This window comes from Mus pahari, chromosome 12, assembly GCF_900095145.1.
Source record: "Mus pahari chromosome 12, PAHARI_EIJ_v1.1, whole genome shotgun sequence".
Classification (NCBI taxonomy): Eukaryota; Metazoa; Chordata; class Mammalia; order Rodentia; family Muridae; genus Mus; species Mus pahari.
The window spans coordinates 12117562-12129324 of NC_034601.1; positions in this window are offsets into that span (position 1 = coordinate 12117562).

Consider the following 11763-nt stretch of genomic DNA (forward strand, 5'->3'; position numbering starts at 1 on the left):
CCCCCTTCTAAGAAGAATCAAAGTATCCACACTTTGGTCTTCCTTCTTCTTGAGTTTCATGTGGTTTGCAAATTGTATCTTGGGTATTCCCAGTTTCTGGGCTAATATTCACTTATAAGTAAATGCATATCATGTGTGTTCTTTTATGATTAGGTTATCTCACTCAGGATGATATCCTCCAGATCTATCCATTTGCCAGAGAATTACATGAATTCATTGTTTTTAATTGCTGAGTAGTTCTCCATTGTGTAAATGTACCACATTTTCTGTATCCATTCCTCTGTTGAGGGAAATCTGCTTTCTTTCCAGCTTCTGGCTATTATAAATAAGGCTGATATGAACATAGTGGAGCATGTTTCCTTATTACATATTGGAGCATCTTCTGGGTATATGCCCAGGAGTGGTATAGCTGGGTCCTCAGGTAGTACTATGTTCAGTTTTCTGAGGAACTGCCAGACTGATTTCAGGAGTGGTTGTACCAGTTTGCAATCCCACCAGCAATGGAGGAGTGTTTCTCTTTCTCCGCATCCTCACCAGCATCTGCTGTCACCTGTGTTTTTGATCTTAGCCATTCTGACTGGTGTGAGGCGGAATTACAGGGTCATTTTGATTTGCATTTCTCAGATGACTAAGGATGTTGAACTTTTTTTTAGGTGCTTCACAGCCCTTTGGTATTCCTGAATTGAGAATTCTTTCTTTAGATCTGTACCCCATTTTTTAATAGGGTTATTTCATACTCTGGAGTCTAACTTCATGTGTTCTTTGTATATATTGGATATTAGTGCTCTATCAGATGTAGGATTAGTAAAGATCTTTTCCCGATCTGTTGGTTGCCTTTTTGTCTTATTTGCCTTACAGAAGCTTTGCAATTTTATGAAGTCCCATTTGTCAATTTTGATATTACAACACAAGTCATTAGTGTTCTGTTCAGAAATTTTTCCCCTGTGCCCATATCTTCGAGGCTTTTCCCCACTTTCTCCTCTATAAGTTTCAGTGTCTCTGGTTTTATGTGGAGGTCCATGATCCACCTAGACTTGCTCTTTATACAAGGAGATAAGAATGGATTGATTCCTATTCTTCTACATGCAAACCACTAGTTGAGCCAGCACCATTTGTTGAAAATGCTGTCTTTTTTCCACTGGATGCTTTTGGCTCCTTTGTCAAAGATCAAGTGGCCATAGGTGTGTGGGTTCCTTTCTGGGTCTTCAGTTCTATTCCATTGATCTATCTGTCTGACACTGTACTAGTACCATGCAGTTTTTATCACAATTGCTCTGTAGTACAGCTTGAACTTCAGGGATGGTGATTCCAATAGAAGTTCTTTTATTGTTGAGAATAGTTTTTGCTAGCCTATGTTTTTTGCCCTTTCTAGCTTTGTGAAGAATTGAGTTGGAATTTTGATGGGGACTGCATTGAATCTGTAGATTACTGTCAACAAGATGGCCATTTTTACTATATTAATCCTGCCAAACCATGAGCATGGAAGATCTTTCCATCTTCTGATATCGTCTTCGAATTCTTTCTTCACAGACTTGAATTTCTTTCTTTCTTTTTTGTTTTTTGTTTTGTTTTTCAAGACAGGGTTTCTCTGTGTAGCCTTGGCTGTCCTGGAACTCACTCTGTAGACCAGGCTGGCCTTGAACTCAGAAATCTGCCTGCCTCTGCCTCCCAAGTGCTGGGATCAAAGGGGTGTGCCACCACTGCCTAGAGACTTGAAGTTCTTATCATACAGATCTTTCACTTGCTTAGAGTCACACAAAGGTACTATATTATCTGTGACTACTTTATTAACTGTGACTACAGTGAAGGGTGTTATTTCCCTAATTTCTTTCTCAGCCTGTTTATCCTTTGTGTAAAGAAAGGCCACTGATTTGTTTGAGTTAATGTTATATCGAGCTAGATTGCTGAAGTTGTTTATCAGGTTTAGGAGTTTTCTGGTAGAAATTTTGGGGTCACATATATATACTATTATATCATCTGCAAATAGTGATATTTTGACTTCTTCCTTTCCAATTTGTATCCCTTTGATCTCCTTTTGTTGTCTAATTGCTCTGCCTAGGAATTCAAGTACTAAATTGAATAGGTAGGGAGAGAGTGGGCAGCCTTGTCTAGTCCCTGATTTAAATGGATTGCTTGAAGTTTCTCTCCACTTAGTTTGCAGTATATTGATTTTACTGTGTTTAGGTATGGGCCTTGAATTCCTGATCTTTATAAGACTTCTATCATGAAGGGGTGATGGATTTTGTCAAATGCTTTCTCAGCATCTAATGAGATGACCATGAGGTCTTTCTTTGAGTTTGTTTATAAAGCGGATTATGTTGATGGATTTTCATATATTGAACCATCCCTGCATCCCTGGGATGAAGCCTCCTTGATCATGATGGATGATCATTTTGATGTGTTCTTGGATTCAGTTTGTGAGAATTTTATTGAGTATTTTTCCATCGATATTCAATAGGGAAATTGGTCTGAAGTTCTCTTTCTTTGTTGGGTCTTTGTGTTGTTTAGGTATCAGAGTAATTGTAGTTTCATTGAACAAATTGGGTAGAGTACCTTCTGTTTCTATTTTGTGGAATAGTTTGAGGAGTATTGGTTTTAGGTCTTCTTTGATAGTCTGATAGAACTCTGCACTAAACCCATCTGGTACTGGGTTTTTTTTGGTTGGGAGATTATTAAGGACTGTTTCTACTTCTTTAGGGAATATGGGACTGTTTAGATTGTTAATCTGATCCTGATTTAACTTTGATATCTGGTATCTGTCTAGGAATTTGTCCATTTCATCCAGGTTTTCCAGTTTTGTTGAATATAGGTTTTTGTAGTAGGATCTGATGTTTTTTTTGGTTTTCCTCATATTCTGTTATTATGTCTCCGTTTTCATTTCTGATTTTGTTAATTATGATTCTGTCCCTGTGCCCTGTAGTTAGTCTGGCTAAGGGTTTATCTATTTTGTTGATTTTCTCAAAGAGCCAGCTTCTGATTCCAGTTTTTGTTTTCACTTGGTTGATTTCAGTCCTGAGTTTGATTATTTCCTGCCATGTGGTGGATAGTCCTAGGGCTAATTATATTTGATGTTAATTCTCTTCTCCTGTGAGTGGTTGTGAATAAGAAATGAAGCAGCACTCAGGTGATTCCCTGTAAACCTACTTCCCACCTTAATTTGTAAAATAAAGGTGAGCTGATGATTGGGCAGATAAAAGGGAAGGTGGAGTGGATGGTAGGAAGAGGGAAGAAGGAGAAAATGGAAGAGGGAAAAGATACAGAGGCGGGGGAAGACAAAGAAAAGTGGAGCAGAAGCACATGGCTGAAAATTCTAAGGGGTCTCATAAGCTGTGGAAGATAGTAGTGTAACCATAGATCTGCCCAATCTAGGCACACAGCATGTAATCACATTAACTGTGTTGTGTTTGCACTGCCGGCACATATTTGGGAGGAGATTTACTGCAACACTGTCTACTACTCTTGGGTAAATTTGTTTCTTTTTGTTCTAGTGCTTTGGGTGTGCTGTCAAGTATGCTCTTTCCAGCTTCTTTTTGAAGGCACTCGGAGCTATGGATTTTCCTCTTAGGAATGCTTTCATTGTGTCCCATAAGTTTGGGTATGCTGTACCTTCATTTTCATTAAACTCTAAAAATTCTTTAATTCATTTATTTCTTCCTTGACCAAGTTGTCATTGAGTAGAGTCTTGTTCATCTTCCACGTGTATGTGGGCTATTATTTATGTTGTTATTGAAGATTAGCCTTAGTCCGTGGTGATCTGATAGGATGCATGGGATTATTTCAATATTTTTGTATCTGTTGAGGCCTGTTTTGGGACTGATTTATATGGTCAGTTTTGGAGAAGGTTCCATGAGTTGCTGAGAAGAAGGTATATCCTTTTGTTTTAGAATAAAATATTGTATAGATATCTGTTAAATCATTTGTTTCATAACTTCTGTTAGTTTCACTGTGTCTCTGTTTAGTTNCTCAGGTGATTCCCTGTAAACCTACTTCCCACCTTAATTTGTAAAATAAAGGTGAGCTGATGATTGGGCAGATAAAAGGGAAGGTGGAGTGGATGGTAGGAAGAGGGAAGAAGGAGAAAATGGAAGAGGGAAAAGATACAGAGGCGGGGGAAGACAAAGAAAAGTGGAGCAGAAGCACATGGCTGAAAATTCTAAGGGGTCTCATAAGCTGTGGAAGATAGTAGTGTAACCATAGATCTGCCCAATCTAGGCACACAGCATGTAATCACATTAACTGTGTTGTGTTTGCACTGCCGGCACATATTTGGGAGGAGATTTACTGCAACACTGTCTACTACTCTTGGGTAAATTTGTTTCTTTTTGTTCTAGTGCTTTGGGTGTGCTGTCAAGTATGCTCTTTCCAGCTTCTTTTTGAAGGCACTCGGAGCTATGGATTTTCCTCTTAGGAATGCTTTCATTGTGTCCCATAAGTTTGGGTATGCTGTACCTTCATTTTCATTAAACTCTAAAAATTCTTTAATTCATTTATTTCTTCCTTGACCAAGTTGTCATTGAGTAGAGTCTTGTTCATCTTCCACGTGTATGTGGGCTATTATTTATGTTGTTATTGAAGATTAGCCTTAGTCCGTGGTGATCTGATAGGATGCATGGGATTATTTCAATATTTTTGTATCTGTTGAGGCCTGTTTTGGGACTGATTTATATGGTCAGTTTTGGAGAAGGTTCCATGAGTTGCTGAGAAGAAGGTATATCCTTTTGTTTTAGAATAAAATATTGTATAGATATCTGTTAAATCATTTGTTTCATAACTTCTGTTAGTTTCACTGTGTCTCTGTTTAGTTGCTCTTTCCAGGATCTGTCCATTGATGAGAGTGGGGTGTTGAAATCTCCCACTATTATTGTTTGAGATGCAATGTGTGCTTTGAGCTTTACTAAAGTTTCTTCATGAATGTGGATGCCCTTGCATGTGTAGCATAGATGTTCAGAATTGAGAGTTCATCTAGATTTTTACCTTTGTTGAGTATGAAGTGTCCCTCCTTGTCTTTTTTGATAACTTTAGGTTGAAAATCAATTTTATGCGATATTAGAATGGTTCCTCCAGCTTGTTCTTGGGACCATTTATTTGCTTGGAAAATTGGTTTCCAGCCTTTTACTCTGAGGTAGTGTCTGTCTTTGTCCCTGAGGTTGGTTTCCTGTATGAGGCAAAATACTGATACCTGTTTATGTAGCTGCTGCAGATGGACCTCAATTGGTTCCTCGATCTGCAGGAAAATGGGGTTCCAGTACAGGTGGGCAAGGAGTTGGCGAGAAGGGGTGACAGACAGACATGAACACAAGGGAGTGTGCTGTATCTGAATGTAATTTGTCAAATTGAGCATCAAACGTTTTTAAAAATTTTTTTCTTTCTTTTTTTTTTTTTTTTAATTATATGTAAGTACACTGTAGCTGTCTTTAGACACTCCAGAAGAGGGCGTCAGATCTTGTTACAGATGATTATGAGCCACCATGTGATTGCTGGGATTTGAAATCCAGACCTTCGGAAGAGCAGTCGGGTGCTCTTACCCACTGAGCCATCTCACCAGCCCCGCATCAAACTTTTAATATAGAAGAAAATAGGGAAGTTAGGTGACACATCGGCAAGGTACAATGAGGTTACCAGATGCTTAATGACTCTAACACCAAACAGAGGAATGCAAACATAAAGACTGGCAGGAACTGGGCAATAAAACAACTGAGACAAAGTCAGCTCTATCTAAGGTCAGCTGTATTCTTAGAAGCCAGGTGTGAGGTCTTTACACTCCTGGGGCAAGGGCTTTCAAGCCCACGTCATGGTTCTAATTAGGGAGTTCCACTCTAGCTAACCTTCTCATGAATAATGCAATACTCTAGTTCCTCCTAAAACCACAGCCTGATCTACTTCCTAAACCATTGTAAATTCCTGTATATGTGAGTGGCTCAGCTTTTATTCTTATTCTAACTGATAGTGTGGGGGGACTTTCTGCTAATAAATAATGTAGTCTGCCATACATAACTATAATAATTGTAAACTTACTTTGCTAAGCTTACCCTGAGATTTCTAACTCTATGTAGTAGATAGTAATGCCTGATTTCTTTCACTATCTCTCTTACAATAGTAGAGGCAATTCTGAATGTCACTGAATAGGCAACATTCTTACTGAATTCCAAGCCCAGGGTTGGCTCAAGGACTACCTAGGGCATTGGTGAAGGCCAGGAAGCAAAGTTTGATTTTGCTTAGGTATTTGGCAAGTCATTGCTTGGAGGCACCTATAATAAAACAATACTGAAAGAAAGCACACAGAACCATTGGCAAGCACAAATTTGGAGCATTCGTTATACAAATGCCACGGTTCCAGGAGACTAAGTTTCCGTGAACTTTTCGCCTCGGGACTGCATCCAAGCTTTTGGGCCTGTCACGCGAGTCACTACTGGGGTGGTTGTAGCAGTTTCTCATCTAGCTGAACCAAGTCACATGGTTCCCACACAAGCAGCAAAACTAGAACAAAGGAACACAGTCTCTGGAAAGATCCTTACTTCAGAGATCCTGCTGCACCTAGATGGTGGCTGCTTCCATGACCAGGTGCTAGGAAGAAGACAGTGAGAAGCAGACAATAAAGCTGCCTGCCTCCAGCTGAGGTGCACTCTTGTTTCTGCACTCTCCTGTAGAAGTCCCCCTTTCCCCTAGGCTGTCTTCCACAGCAAGGTGGTAAGGATTGCTTCTGCATTTTCCCTCAGAAGCTCTGCTTTCCCTGACCCCTACCTCCCCCTCCTACCTCACAGCAAACTTGGGGGTTCTTTCCACCTCCCTGGCTGCTCTGAGAGGACTCAAGGAGCCATGGGTGCCAGCCTGAGTAAGACAAATGACAAAAACTCCTCAGCTTCAGTGGCGCCAAGGCCAGCGCTCTCCCAGGTGCAGCTGGTGCCTATTCTCAAGGAAAGGAAATTAGGGTCCCACACTTATATCATAGAAAAGAGGTAATCATAGGTCAGAGATAGTTATGGCCAGTCATAAAACTAGTTCCTGGGAACCCCACAAAAGACAATCTTTAATCCCCCTCTCAGTCTCACGATTCTGCCCTACCAAATGGTACCAAATTATGACTTACCTCTCCCTCCTTACCACCCCATTCATCTTAAGCATTCAAGGAATTTCTAATTATGCTGTATATAAATGCTAAAACACCCAAGCTTGGGGTCGCACTCCAGACCTACACTGTGAGGAGGTTTGGGATCCGAATCAAGATTCGACATAATTGACTTTTAGGCAAATTGCAGTGGACATCAAAGTTCTTGAGCTCTCCTGGGTTTCCCATGGAATCGGAGCATAACATATCCACCAGATAAATAGAGATGGAGATTTTAAAATTTTGATTTAATTCCTTTTAAGGACAAAAGGGAGATTGACTGAAAAAATGCTTTAAAGAGATTTAAGAATCTTGCCAGGGCAAATACTCTGGATTTTTGAACATGGTCTACATGAGATTTATGGAATTGCTTTTGCCTGGGATGACATAAATAGAGCCTGGAAAAGGGCTTATACAGCAAGTAGACATAGATAATAAATAGTGAAGGAGACATAGATAATAAATAGTGAGGCTTTTGACCCTTAAAAATTAGATCAAAAAAAGCAGGGGTTTGGAGCCTAACCTATCTCATACAGTAGAAGCTTAGGCCTTGAGAATTATATGTACCCACAAAGATATTAATCTCCATAGTAGATTATTTAAGTATACATAGATGTATATAATATTGAGGCTTTTGATCTTAAATTATAGGTAAAAAAGCAGGAGATGGTGAAGAAACACTTTCTCAATGGTTAACATTTGTTTAGATAGCTTTAATTGCTTTGAATTGCTTTAATTATCAAAATTCGTGTGGTTTTGAGTTTGGTGATTATGTTAAAGTTCTTGTAGGTGAGAGATCAAACTATACCTTTAAGTGATTTCTGGTTAATGGACCCAGGACATGCTATTTTGGGAGAGAGGCTCTGAATTTGTGTTGGCAGGAAAGGAGAAAAGGCTTTGGATCAGATATTACAGGAGAAGTCACCCTGAGAATTTTGGCAACAGAAAAGAAAATTTCGAGAAGATAAAACAGGACAGGCAAATTGATTTGCTGATTTCTCAACATGGGAACAGCCTGGTAACTGACTTAGACATAAAAATGTCTCAACCCAAAACTTCAGCTAAAATTAGACAATAAATCTTGTTGGCATGAATGAAGATTTTTTTATAATTGGTTATTGATCAAATTAAGTCATAAGTGGATAGTGTCTTTCACATGCTCAAAGAAAAAACAAAATCATTCTTAATTTGTGCACCTTGCACAATTCATACAAATATCTTAATGGTACTAAAATTTTGGTTGTAAGATTCATATATTTTCAGAATGTACAGCTGTGGCAGAATTCATTCTCAGAGATGCTGACCTGACCTGCTGTTCCAGCCCCCTGCTTCCTGATGCTGTCCAAAGACTTCCTACCAGAACAGCTTTAGGGATTGCTGCCAATTCCAGATGACCACACTTCATCCAACCTTTCAGATGGATCCAGTCAACATGTCAGTCAATCTCTGAGCCTTCTAAGCACGCAGAGACTGAATAACAGATACCAAAGCTAGCTTTCTTAAGTCTAATCTATTTTTCTAATTTTCCTACTCCTCCCCACCCTTTAAGGAATTTCTCGTTTCCCCTTTTCAGCAGGAAGAAGCCATGGAGAATCGTCAGCCTTGATTCCTTCGGTTTGGGTGTCTAGTTATGGTTATTTAACACATTTTAGATAGGTTATCATTGTAAGGGATAATTTGGAAATGGTCATAACTTTGAAATGGGAGGAAATAGATAGGATGGATTACTAATTTTATTCTTGAACAAAGTATTATGTAGCCATAATCTTACATTGATATACATTTTTATAATTGATGCAAAACTGAAGTTATAATTTCTTACATTTGGTACAGAAATTATATATTGATATAGAATTAAGACTTTCATTGGTATAAATCTGTATATTGACACAAAAATTGAAATTAATATTGTTACTCTAAGATAGGCATTGTGCCTATGCAACTCACTTAAGAACACAAGACTTTGATCCAGTCCCTTTATAACCGCTGTTGCAAACTGTTTAGGATGATTAAGTAACACAAGTTAAGGGCCAGATAGTAAATGCAAGGTTAGGTTAGATTCTAATTTAATTATAATAAGATGCCTTTAATTTACTCAGGTAGAAATGGCTATGAGTAGCTAAGGTTTAATAGTTCAAATATACTTTACAGAGACAATCTTCAAAAACCTCAGAAATCCACAGGTTGTGGCATTTAATGTTATTACTTTATTTAGGATCAATTGACAATGAGACATGCTTGCTCCTGACAGCTTCCCCCATTCTCCTCCAAAGAAGAAATTGAGCATCAAAACCTCTACATGGAGTTGCTCCAGTAGTGGCAAGATAGCCACTGGACAAAAGTTGCTATATTCAATCTGCTGACAATATATTGTTCAAAGAGGACAAACAGATGTGGCATAGTTGACTGCTAAAATCTACCAAGGCAGGGTACACTAATCCTTCATTTTCCTGCTTCATTTCAAGGCCTGCCAGATGGCTCTGGGACAGAAGACTGAAGACAGATGCTCCAGTGTTTTTGGGAATAGGGGACTGTCCAGGTAGTCAGCTGTCTCTACAATTTGTTTAAGTTTTGGAAGCTATGTTTTTGTGCTACCTATACACTCAGGCAATATTTAATTTGTTCTTGGATTTCTGACAGGGTTGAAGACTAGTTATAGTCTTATAATTAAACTTAAGTTGTTTAGCATTGATAGAGATGCTATAGAGTTAAAAGGATTGTTTTCAGATGATAATACAGGCTAAAATCAGAATTATAATTACAATTATAATTCAGGTATAGAATTACTAGCAGGGGAAGGTTTAGGAGTCTCAGGAGTACTGTAGGGGAGCACTGGTTAGTGGGGGAAGGTTTAGGAATGCCCAACCTTTGAGCTAGTCATGCCATGCCAAAAATTAACTGGCATGAGTGTGTGTGTGTGTGTGTGTCCTTCATTTGTGAATTCAGATTGCTCCTGAGTGGGTGTGCACGTGTGACCCAAAAGTCAAATCTATTTTTTAAAAACAATTAAATAAACGTTAATACTAAGCTGTTGGAGTGATATTTTTATGCACTTTGTAAAGATTGTCTCTGTATTCCAGAAATGCTGATTTGTGAACTGGCAGAGATGTGATTACAGGCGTGGACTTTGATGTCATTAAGCATCACTTATCTCAGTGGTTTGTAAACACTCCCTCTCTTACCTCTTATTTAAAAGTTTATGGCCTATAGCAAAGGCAGAAAAGGAAGGCGTGACTTCTGGAGAGAGAGAGAGAGAGAGAGAGAGAGAGAGAGAGAGAGAGAGAGAGAGAGGAGAGAGAGAGAGACAAAGAGACAGAGACAGAGACACAGACAGAGTGGAGTCAGTTTGATGAGGGAGATTTGCTAGGGAGACTCTGAGGAAGATGCAAGCCAGAATAAGAAGAAGAGATTACTAAACAGCCACATGGCAGAACTTAGAATAGAATACATGTGTTAATAAGTTACATCCTAGTTTTAAACAAGCCTAGCTATAAGGCCTAGGCCTTTATTCAGGAGCTGTCAGTCCCCCTACACTAAACAGTAGTTTTAAATTTTTCATCATCTGAGAAACTTTTCCATCAATTATGGGACCATCATGTAATGCTGTCACAACAGCATCTGTTTGTAAAGAAAAGCAGCACTGAAGCTTGTGCAAATATGAAGCCATACTTGCTAATATCCAAATGTTACCATGCTCTTTAAAGCCACAATATGTAGGTATTTGTTATATTAACCCAAACTTGCAAGTGAAAGATTTTTCCTAGGCTGGGTATTAAGTACAGTATCTATTGGGCTTTCAGAACTTCCTGCAATGCATCTTACAGTCTGTCTAGGATCAAAGTGCAGATCAACAGATTCTGACTAGAATTTTAAAGATATTTTGAGTAACAATATGAGAGAACACTCTGGCTATTTTCTACCAGTATTAGAGAATATTACCAGTAATATTACAATATTACTGACAACAAGAAATTAAACTCACTGATAATTAGATGTGCAAATACATTGATTAATCAAAATAACAAGTTAACAAACCACTAAAATAAATGTCTTTTTCAAATGCATTAGTATTAGGACATGGAAAGGTCTGTAGCTAATGGTCTGGGGATGGGTCAGGACTCTCCTTCAGGAACATGAGTGGTACTTTTCTTCTGCATATGGCTCTCAGCCAAACGTCTTGCCCAAAGTTTGGATTTCTCTCCAAGAGTATCCCATATTTAAAGATTAGCCAGTAATAAAATAAAACAGCCTACCTCCTTGTTTCAGTTTGGATGACTATGGCAGGAAATCTCAGCTCCTGACTTCCCCTGGGATTACTGAATGACTCTTGTCTGACCTGAGGTTTCTATTGCCGTGATAAAAACAATATGACCAATGGCTTGGGGAGAAAAGGGTTTCTTTCACTTTACAGCTTATAATTCATCATTCAGGGAAGTCAGGGCAAGAAATTCAGGCAGAAAGACTCCTGAAGGAACTAAAAGCCCAAGTCATGAAGGAGTGCTACCTACTGGCTTGTTCCACATTGTTTGCTCAGCCTGATTTCTTTTCTTTTTTTTTTTTTTTTTTTTTTTTTATCTATCTATCTATCTATCTATCTATCTATCTATCTATCTATCTATCTATTTGCATTTTTTTGTCAGTGACTAATGGGGTAAATA